Source organism: Microcebus murinus, chromosome 13, assembly GCF_040939455.1.
Source record: "Microcebus murinus isolate Inina chromosome 13, M.murinus_Inina_mat1.0, whole genome shotgun sequence".
Taxonomy (NCBI): domain Eukaryota; kingdom Metazoa; phylum Chordata; class Mammalia; order Primates; family Cheirogaleidae; genus Microcebus; species Microcebus murinus.
The window spans coordinates 59,118,898-59,130,936 of NC_134116.1; the positions used below are offsets into that span (position 1 = coordinate 59,118,898).

Sequence of the window (12,039 nt, forward strand, 5' to 3'; positions counted from 1 at the left end):
AAATATCCACTTACATTGAGATCAAACAAATTCATGGGTTTAATGCCACTCCAACCACTCCTCTGTTTTTGTTCCTTGGCCTTTTCACAGAGTACTCACAGTATCTGCTCCAAGCCTCTGCTCCTCCCCCTCCTCACACTATGGCATGGAATGCTCATCTGCATACCCAGATCCAACTGAGTGTGTGCACAGATGAGTCCAGACCTGCACTTCCCTCCCTGACTTCTACCTCTGATCATACTCCTTTACATACTGCCATCTGGATGATCTTCTGGGAGTGGGTGTGGAGAGGGCGAGGGACATAGCACATCCAAAAAACTATCGATCAGCTTAATACATTTCTATCTTTTGCAAACTGTTCCATTTCCACTGTTTCATGATTTATAATCTGGGAAGAAAACTGACCTATTCCAATAGGTATTCGGACATTTTCTGGGTAATCTAATGGACACTCCGCATTTTGGGTTTTTGTGCGGTTTTTTTTTTTTTTTTTTTTTTGGACTGGTGGAGATGGGAGTTGTTCTCCAAAGTAGCAATCCAGCCTTGACTTAATTTCTCTATAATGTCTCTTTATCTTCTGTCTTCTTCACCAATTCTGTCATCAAGTCCAATCCCCTCTCCTTCTCCCTGTGCTGTAGTCATTCTTATCATGACAGCACCAACTGTTTTTTCCTCTCTGAGCTATTTTATAACACACAGCGAGACTCATCTCCCCAAATGTCATTTTGATCATGTCACTTGTTGCCAAATGTTCCAAATGTTTCTTCTTAAATTAAATTTCAACTCCAGATCTACATGTCCACAGCTGACTCCTTTAACTCTCCTCTTCTGAGCTTATCCCTACACTCACAGCATGCTCTCCCCAACCTGCTATACCCACTCTGCTCTCCAAACAGCAGGACAAGCCTTTTGCTCCCATCAGCTCTCCCTTAATAGGTTCCTATTCTCCTTTGAATCTCTACTCAACAGATTATCTCCGAGCAAAAATGACACCTGCTCATTTCTCACTGGGAAAGTTCAAGAGCTGATACCTTTCCTTGATCCCACCTTCCAAATAACTAGCTCACCATGGTTTTCTACCATTCCTGATTCTGATCATAAGGCTTGGGCTGACATCCAGGAAATCCTAGGGCAAAAGGGTAGTGACTACCTGAGTAATAATTGTCTTGACTTCATCTGAAAGCATCCCGGTTTTTACGTTTTCTTATAATGATGTCTCAAATGAGAAACCTCTCAAAACTTGACATTCCCTCTTGGCAAATTTCCTTAGATATATAAACTTATCTAAGCAAGTGTTATTATGCATGTGTATCTGGATACATTTCCCATTGTGATTTATGCACATGTTACATATAGCTATGGATATATTTTTGGAAAATTGTTTTTTAAATATTTAGTAGCCATTAAAGGGGTAAAATAATACTCTGCTCCTTATGAAACAGTGAGAAGCCATCCTACCACTTTTGCAAGTATTTGCAATTATAATCCGTAATGCAGGCAGAAAGAATGCCAATGTTTTCCAATCATCACTGGTAAAAAATGTGAATTTTAAAAAATTAAGACTTTAAAGTTCACTGGCATTAATCTTCTGCCAAAATAAGCCGGGACTATTTCCTAGGATTCTGAGTGGTTTAACATCAAGACATGTCACCAGCTTTGTCCAAATTATTCAATGCATACCACACATTATTCTGAACCTCTTAGAAGATGAAACAGGGAGAGGCTATGTAAGTGTTTGAAGAACAAAAGGAAAAATGAAGCATAGAGACCTCAGGCTAAAAGTATAAAACCCTTGAGAGGGTTTTAAGGACATATCAGAGGTCTGAAAAATGAGAACAAATCAGTAGGCCCATTAGCTAAGCAGCAAATTAAAGCACCATTGTTTCCAATTTCAGCCTTGAATATGGAAGACACCAAATGAACCGTGCTCTCAGTCTGCTCCACAAAAGAGTGTTCTCTGCCATATATTCTCAAGTGCCTTTCTTTTTTAACCAGCTAATTTAGTGAAAAAATGACTATAAGTTTCCTAACTCTTCTCTTAAATCATTATTACTAACTTCCCTAGGAGCATGTTAAAGGGATAACAGGAAAATAATCAATTGAAGTTTCAAAACGCCAGCTATATTTCTCATTAATTTTCAACTTCTATTTTTCTTCTAATTAAAAATTGAAGTTTTCTATCTTCAGACTTATTCTTTTCTTTACCTTAATCCTTGATGTAAAATATAACATATAGACAAACTGCCTCTATACTTAAGAAGTAGACCATATTCCTCCATAATTGTATACATTTTGTCTTCTCACATCATGAAAACAAAGTTGAAAGCAACTTTCTCCCATGTCTTGAGAAGGCAAAAAAGATCTAATAAGACTACATAAGAGTTTTTTTTTTTAATTAGCTTGTATTTAAACCAATTTGTTCATGACATAGTTTCAACTGCTAAATAGTATTAGGCCCAGACATAATGGCTTTCAATTCTTTAAGTAATTATTGGAATTTGTTTCTACATCTGGAAATCAGAGCTTCTCAACTGGTATGCCTTGGCACACTACTGTGCAATGAATTGATTCCAGATATGCTATGAGGTATGGATGCCTCTAGGTCACAGGGAATCAGGTGGGGCCTGGGCTAGCTGGTGTCTCTGGCAGGTCACACCTGGCCATCGTCGTCCCCAAGGTCTGAAAGCATGGTACTCAAGGTTCTGCTGAGAGGCATTAGAGACTCCCACAAACACCTACTTCAATAGGCTGCTACAGAAAGCACCACTGCACTTTGTGCAGAAGCAGCTCAGGTAACTGCTGGAGGAGTTTGTGTTCTAGGTATATAAGAAGCAGCTGGCTAAAAGTGGAGCTCCTGAAAGTTGTGTATGTGTGGGGAGTATGTAGTAAAGCTACAAGTAGCAGCCCCCCAAATCCTATCTTTATGGGTATCAAATATGTCTTTTCATTTGAGTCTAAATGCTTCTGTGTGTGTGTGTGTGTGTGTGAGAGAGAGAGAGAGAGAGAGAGAGAGAGAGAGAGAGAGAGAGAGAGAGACAAGGTCTTGCTCTATCACCCAGGCTAGAGTACAGTGGCATCATCACAGCTCATTGCAACCTCAAATGCCTGGGCTCAAGCAATCCTTTTGCCTCAACCTTCCAAGTAGCTGGGACTACTGGCAAACACCACCACACCAGGCTAATTTTTCTACTTTTTGTAGAGATGCTATCTCCCTCTTGCTCAGGGTAGTCTCAAACTCCTGGCCTCAATCAATTCTTACACCTTGGCCTCCCAAAGTGCTAGGATTACAGGCATGAGCCCAAACACCCGACCATTGAGGGTCTAATGTGCTCTTTTGCTGGTATCCAAGCTACCTATGAGGTGACTGCTCTAAAAATAATCACACATTTTACAAATTCAGGTCACATTATTATTTTTAATTATATCACAGGAAAAATTCAATTGAATTTGAAATCAATTGGAATTATCAGAGGACTGTATTTGCCTAGCAAAGAAGAGAACTAAAACTATTGAATTTTTAAAATACAATTTTAACTGTTGTAGAACTTGGAATAGTGGTGAAATGCCTGGAATTTTTTAAAAAATCACTACCTGTGTGGTATCCCATTGACAGTGACTAAGAAGAATTTGAAGAGACAGTCATTGAGATCTTGATCAAGAATTGTGTTTAGCCATTTCAGGTACATAAGCAATATATGTTGATGAAAGCAAGCTCAGGTTTCTCATTTAAAATTTTGAAAATATTTTATTTGGAAATTTTATATCTACTTAATATTCCCCAAATAGATGTCTCCAGATCACTATAATACATTATTATCAGTTTCTGTGTATGCCATGAGACAAAAATTTAGACACATTGATTTAAATAACACATTTCTCTTACTACTTCTTGGTTTTTCAATTTTAGGTATCATCTACTCACCTCCCAGTAAGGAAGATAAGGGCTAGGTTTTTTTCATACACATGTACATGCTTCATGTTCCCATCCTCTCAGATATACACACTGATTTTGGTTAGATTAAATATGCATGTTTACATCATTAGAACTTTTGGGAGACTACTGGTGCTGGGTCATGCAATATTCTATGACTACATCTCCTTTTCTGCATTACTTTTTGTCTTCCCTGGAGTTAATCATTGTTATATTTAATTTGGGTTAGTTTCCTATGTACTTATCATAATGTTATCCCCAAAAGCTCCCCTATATTTGTCTCATCTCAGCACAAACACACTAGGCATTTAATCAATTTTACCATCTTGAAGAACTCTCCCCTGAATCCCTCTGCCTAGCTGATCCAATTTAGACCAGTTTATGGCTAGTCCTGCTGCACAGCTGTTATCTTGAGAGCTCTTTTGCCATCACCTTAGGAATTCTTTTCACCTGGCTCTTTTGTTGTTCCTGTCTTTCTATTAGTTTACCCTGTCACTTACTGGAGCACATTCTAATGCTATAAAGTTTCATGATGATATATTGTTATCATCTTTTAATCAGGAAACTCCTATTTGGGGGAAATTTTGTTGAATTATTCCTTTGATGGTTTTCTGTCCTCCATTTTTTAAATTCTGTCAATCTAGTGTTGCTGGCATACAGATTATAAATTAAATTTCTATATTCTTATTTCTAAATTTCTTAATTTTTTCTACATTGTTTCCTATGCTTTCTCTTTTTACTCCACTTTCTAAGGAGTTTCCTTAACTTTATCTTCTAACTGTTATAAATCCCATTGTGTTTCATGGTTGTAATTTCACATCTTATCTGTCTGGAAACACTGATGATTGTTTTTTTAAAGATTCTTTCTACAAAGGTTCTGTTTCCTTCAAGTGGCTTTTTTCTGTTTGCATGTTTTAGTTTCTGTCTCTCATGACAGAGTCTTTCCTTAAATGTCTGATGATCCTTGGTTGTCTGCTGATATTTAAGGGTGGGGTACTGAAAAGTGAACAGGAAGACTGGCAGAAAGGGTTATTGATATAGGGTTTATGTTAGGATTGTTCTGGCTAGGCTCACCTTTGAGGAATCCATGATGTCAGCATCTTTGAGTTTTATTTTTTAGGTTAGATTCTCAGAGAAGCTTCCTGGAGTCTCCTCCTCAGGCATCATCCTGGCTGTTCACAGGGTAAAAAGCAGGGAGATGGTGCTATGCTGCTTAGGATTTGATAAATCAATGTAACCCACCAGACTTCAAGACTATAGTACACCTTTTTGGGGAAGATGCACTGGCAGGTGCTAGGGAATTCTAGTCTGCCCAACTCCAGCTCCTCACTCACTAATGTTCATTCTCTCGGGAAAACAGGCTGGTCAGGACACCATGCCACAGCCTTGGCTTTTCAAGATGCGGGAGACACACCCATGCAACCAGCAGTGGCAATTCACTGATTTAGAATTACCCTAACCAAACCCAACAAAAACCTCTGGAGAAGGTGTGTACTGACTTGATCAGATGCAAAGGAAAAGAATCTCCAAATGAAAGGTCCAGTTTGGATGCCTAACAAGACTCTGAGAATCACTCCAAGGAAAACTCCTTCTGGTGAAGGCTCTAAGACATGGGATCACTCCCAGATGAGAATCCACAGCGACACACTGACTTGCTCAGTCCTTCTGAGACTGTTAAGTAGACCACTTCTATGGATATTGAGCCAGGAGTTGAGGTTGAAGTCACCATTGCAGATGTGTAAGTCAACTATTTTAATAAATTGGTTACAAGTTGTTTAAAAAGAAAAAGACTATATAATTTTACCTTTAACTTTGCCTGATACTTTTGAATCCAGAAACCTTCTGTTTTACCATCTCTATAGAAAACATAACTACCATCCCTCTTTTAGAGTGGAAGAAGGGCAGTTATGTATTTGTATAAAATTGGAGAGTAGACCTGAACTTCAAAACAATAGTCCTAATCTTAATCCTATTTTCACCCTCACTTCCAGGGGTTCTTATTCCTGAGCTTTTGCAGGGTTTATCAGTGTAAACTGGTCGTCTTCTTCCTTTCTCCTCTGCCAGAACTCCATTTTCTCAGGTCTTTTAAGCAAGTTACCACTCATCTATATATATATTGGATGAGTGATTCCAAAATGCTGTGGCTGTTGCCTCATTTCTTTGTTCTTATAGGTGTGTATCTTTTTAAAAACTCCCTTAAACGTTATTTTAATGGAGTTTCCAGAAGGGCTAGGAACTAACACGTGTATTCAACTTTAAGCCGAAACCTCTCAATCACCTTTCACCCTTTTATATTGACATTGGAATGGGATTACTCATTTTTTTTTCAACATTAAGTTAACACCCAATGTTCAGGAGAAACAAGAAGTAGGTAAAATAGCTATTTGGGGATTTAGATGAAACTGAATTTAATAACTGCATGTTCTTAGAAGCTAGTATATCTCATTGTCCTAACAATGTGTTGGGCACGGTGGGGAAACAAAAATAAATATGTTATTACTTCAGAACAGTCCCTAAAAATTCTCAAAAAGGCTAACTATTAAAGAGGTCTTTGAATTGATAATTAAGCCAAAAAAGGGCACTAAGAGGGAAAAACTACCAGGCAAGGGAGTGGAATGGTTAGAGGCAAACCCAGTGCAGGGGAAAAGGGCTTAAACTCAGGGTTTTTTTTAATAAAAAAAAGTGCTACAGACATTGCATCTGCAGAGTTTGCATAATGTATATATTAGATATAAAGTGATCAATTGATTGGGAAATAAGATTTATTTTACGCAGACTACGGCTCCTGGTATTAGATAAGAAGCTCTCTGCTTATAATAGAGCTCCTTTAAATGTCTTTATTTTCTGTTTCTCCCATAGTGGATCATTAAGACATTGAAATAATTTTTTAAATTACCAGTTTGGTTCACTACAATCTTGTAAAATCAATACAGTAAAATGTATTTTTGCAGTGATGCTCAGTTGTAAAGATATACCTGCAACTCTAGTCCCTGACAGCATTTATCTCACTGAAATAATTATCTTTATAACACCATTTTTGATAATGCACAGCCCTGTTTTGTGTTTTTTTAAGACTGTAAAACCATTTATTATTGCCAGAGGTTTGGAGTAGGGTATGGGAAAGAGAAGCATTATTTTTTTCAGCTGACTTTTTTAAAAATTGATTTTTAGTTTTTTAGAACCCTTTTAGGTTCCCAGAAAATCTAAGACTTCCCATATACCCTCTGTTCTCATATATACACAGCTCCCCCTACTATCAACATCTCCCACCAGAGGGTACATTTACTGTAATTGATGAACCTACATAGACACATCATTCCCACCCAAAGTTCATAACTTACATTAGGGTTCCCAGCTGCTGTTATACATCCTATGAGTTTGGACAAATACATAGCCATCATTGCCTACAAAAATGTAGCCATCATTACAGTACAACACAGAGTCGTTTCACTGCCCTAAAAATCCCCTGTATTCTATCTATTCAACCCTTCCCAATCCCCAGACCGTGGGAAACTCTGATCCTTTTACTGTCTCCACGGTTTTGCCTTTTCCAGAATGTCATATAGTTGGAATCCAACAGTATGTAGCCTTTTCATATTGGCTTCTTTCATTCAATAATATGCATTTACGGTTCCTCTATGTTCTTTCATGGCTTGATAAGCCATCTTTTATACACTGAATTCTATTATCCGGATGTGCTACAGTTTATTTATCCATCTATTTACTAAAGGACATCTTGGTTGCTTCCAAATTTTGACAATTATGAATAAAGCTTCTATAAACATTCAACCACAGGGTTTTGTGTAGACCTAAGTTTTCAACCCATTTGGATAAATACCAAGGAGCACAGTTACTGAATCATGTGGTAAGAGTATATTTGGTTTCATAAGAAACTGCCAAACTGTTTTGCAAGGTGGCTGTACTATTTTGTCTTCTTAACAGCAATGAATCAGAGTTCCTGTTGCTCCACATTCCCACCAATATTGATTTTGGACATTCTATTAAAATGTGTAATGGTATCTCATTGTTTTAACTTGCAATTCCCCAATGACATATGACATTTCAAAATATTAAAAAGGAACAAATGTTTTTGTTACATGGATACCCTCTATAAGGCTTAAGTCAGGGCTTTTAGCATGCTCATCACCAGAACAGTGTTCATTGTCCCCAACAAGTAAGTTTTTTACACCCCTCACTCCCTCCCAGCATCTCCCCTTCTTCGTTTCCAATGTCCTTCACATCTATTTGTACATGTGTGTGCCCATCATTCAGCTCCCAATTATTAGACAATATATGTGGTGTTTGTTTTTCCATTGCTGAGATATTTGGCTCAGGATAATGGTCCCCAGTTCCATTAGAGTTGCCAGAAGATACATTAATTCATGCCTTTCTATGGCTAAGTAGTACTTCATGGTGTGTGTGTGTGAGTGTGTGTGTGTACACACACACATATACTTTCTTAATCCGCTCATGAATTTATGGGCACTTAGGTTGATTCCACATCTTTGCAATTGTGAATCGTGCTGCAATAAACATTTGAATATAGGTGTCTTTTTGATAAAATGAATTCTTTTCCTTTGAGTAGATACCCAGTAGTGGGATTGCTGGATCAAATGGTATACTTTTATTTCTTTGAGGCATATCCATACTGTTTATCAAAGAAGTTATAATAATGTGCAGTCCCACCAACAGTGTATAAGCATTCCTCCCTCTCTCTCTGCACCCACACCAGCATCTGTTGTTTCTTCACTTTTTAATAATAGCTATTCTGACAAGAGTAAGGTGGTATTTCACTGTGGTTTTAATTTGCATTTCCCTGATTAGTGATGTTGAGCATTTCTTCATGTTTGTTGGGCATTTCTCTATCTTCTTTTGAAAAACTTCTGTTCATGTCTTTTGCCTAATTTATAATGAGATTGTCTATTTTTTTTCCTTGTTGATTTGTTTGACTTCTTTGTAGATTGTGGATATTAGACCTTTATTAGACATATAGTTTGTGAATAATTTCTCCCATTCTGTAGGTTGTCTATTAACTCTCTTGATTATCTCCTTTGTTGTGCAGAAGCTTCCTAATTTAATTAAATCCCATTTACTTATTTTTGTTTTTGCTGTATTTGCCATTAGGGTCTTAGTCATACAATCTTTGCCTAGGCTAATGTCTAGAAGAGTTTTTCCTATGTTTTCTTCTAGAATCTTTATGGTTTCATGCCTTACATTTAAGTCTTTTATCCATCTTGAATTAATTTTTGTATATGGAGAGAGATAGGGTTACTGTTTCATTATTCTGCATGTGGCTATCCAGTTTTACCAGCACCCTTTATTACATATGGCTTCCTATCCCCAGTGTACATTGTTCTCTGCTATGTTGAAGATCAATTAGTTGTAGCTATATGGCTTTATTTCTGGGTTCTCTATTCTGTTGCATCAGTCTGTGAGTCTACCCTTATACCAATACAATGCTGTTTTGGTTACTATAGCTTTGTATAATTTGAAGTCAGGAAAGGAGATGCCTCCAGAATTGTTCTTTTTGCCTAAGACTGTTTTGGCTATTAGGGCTCTTTTTGGTTCCAAATGAAGCTTAGGATTATTTTTTCTAAATCTGTGAAATATACCATTGATATTTTGATGGGGATTGCACTGAATCTGTAAACCACTAGGGGTAGAATGGACATTTTAACAATGTTGAGTCTACCAATCAGTGAGCAAAGGATCTTTTCGATTTGTTTTGTCATATATAATTACTTTCATCAGTGTTTTGTAGTTCTCCTCACAGAGATCTTTCACCTCCTTTGTTAAGTATATTCCCAGGTATTTAATTTTCTTTGTTTGTAGCTACGGTAAATACAATAGTATGTGAGTCCTTGATATGACTCTCAGCTTGACTGATATTAGTATATAAAAATGCTACTGATTTGTATACATTAATTTTTAACCTGAGACTTTGCTTAATTTGTCAAAGCCAGGAGTCTTTTGGTGGAGTCTTTAGGGTTTGCCAGACACAAGATCATATTGTTTGTGAAAAGTGATAGTTTGACCTCCTCTTTCCCAATTCATTAATATATACCCTTTATTTCTTTCTCTTGGCTGACTGATCTGGCTAGTAGTACTATGTTGAATAGAAATGGTCACAGTGGCACACTGTTTTATTCCAGTTCTTAGAGGGAATGCTTTCAAACTTTCCCCCATTCAGTAGGATGTTGGCTGTGGGTTTGTCATATTTGGCCTTTATAATGCTGAGGTATGTTCCTTGTATGCCTGGTTTGTTGAGGGTTTTTATTATGAAAGTGTAGACTTTATAGATATATTTGAGTGTTTCTCTTGGAATTGATTTCTAGTAATATTTCACTGTGGTCTGAGAAGATACTTGGCATGATTTCAATTTTTTTGAATATGCTGAGACTTGTTTTGTGGCCTAAGATATGGTCAATCTTAGAGAATGTTCCATGTGCTGATAAGAAGAATATATATTCAGTAGTTTTTGGATATAATATTCTGTAAATGTCTGTTGAGACCATTTGATCTAGAGTCCCATCTAAGTCCAATGTTTCTTTATTGAATTTCTCCTTCAATGATCTGTCCAGCTCTTTCAGCGGGGTATTTATTATTATTATTTATTATTTGAAGTCCCTGGCAATTATTATGCTACTGTTCATTTCTTTGCTTAGTTCTGGTAGAATTTGCTTTATGAATCTGGAAGCTCCTGAGTTAGGTGCATATATATTTAAAATTGTTATGTCTTCTTGTTGAATTGTTCCTTTTGCAATTATATAATGACCATCATTGTCTTTTTTTTTTACAATTGTTGATTTAAAGTCTATTTCATCTGATATGAGAATGGGTATACCTGCTTACTTTTGGTTTCCATTTGCATGGAATATTTTTTTCCATCCCTTTACCTAGAGTTTGTATGAGTCCTTGCAATTAGATGTGTTTCTTGGAGACAGGATATACATGGAGGGTTTTTTTCATCCATTAAGCCAGTCTATGGCTTTTAAATGGGGCATTAAGACCATTCACACTCAGTGTTAGTACTGATTTATGGGATACTGTTCTGTTCATCATGCTGAATGATACCTTGTTGTTTTGTTTTCCCTCACATAGTACTGATTTATAAGAGCTGTGAGCTTTAACATTTGGATGCTTTTACACTGGTGGGTATCACTTGTGTTGTTCCATGTATGATGTAGTTCTGAGTATTTCCTGTAGGGTAGGTCTAATAGTGATAAATTCCTTTAGTGTTTGCTTGTCTGGAAAAGTCCTTACTTATGCATCATTTATGAAACATAGTTTTGCAGGATACAAAATTTTTGGTTGGCAGTTGTTCTATTTAAGAAGACTAAAAATGGGGCCCCAATCCCTTTTGGCTTATAAAGTCTCCACTGAAAGTCTGCTGTTAGCCTAATGGGTTTTTCTTTGTATGTTAGTTGTTGCTCTCATCTTCCTATTTATAGAATATTTTCCTTGTTTTTGACTTTGGCCAAGTTGATGACTGAGTGTCTTGGCAAAGTCCCATTTGCCATGAATCTTCATAGTATTTAATGATCACCTTATATCTGGATATCTGAATTTCTGATGATACCAGAGAAATTTTCCTCAATAATTCCCTTAAATAAGTTTTTCATGTCATTTGCTTTTTCTTCCTTACTCTCAAATACCTATAATTCATATATTGGTTCACTTCAGTAGTCTCATGTTTCTCTGAGTGACTATTCATTCTTCTTTATTCTTTTTTCTACATCTTTGACTGATTTGGTTCATTCAAGAGCTTTGTATTAAAGCTCTGAAATCTAATCTGTTGCTGAAGCTTTCTGTTGTATTTTGAAATTCTCTAAATGACTTTTTCATTTCTTTAAGTTATATTACATCTTTTATTTGTTGTTCAGCCCTTTAGTGACTTTTTCATTTTTTTAATTGACATCCTGAAACATTTTTTTGGCTTGTGTTGGTTTTCAGCTCTCTCTCAATCCTGTTTATCTCATTTGCCATCCATATTCTAAATTCCATTTCTGACATTTTGACAATTTCCTCTCCATTGGAGTCCACTGCTATAGATCCATTTTGATCCCTTTAGGGTACTGAACTAGCTTTTTTATTCATATTGTTAGAGT

The 12,039-nt window shown here is 36.6% G+C and overlaps 1 protein-coding gene and 1 pseudogene across 5 annotated transcripts in view; one reads left to right on the plus strand and one right to left on the minus strand.

The window, feature by feature from the left end:
• Positions 1-12,039, minus strand: part of ENOX1 (ecto-NOX disulfide-thiol exchanger 1) — a 511,925-nt gene that overhangs the window by 386,462 nt on the left and 113,424 nt on the right. The gene's annotated exons all lie outside the window — the stretch shown is intronic.
• LOC142874846 (small ribosomal subunit protein uS10-like) lies at positions 5,210-5,673 on the plus strand (annotated as a pseudogene).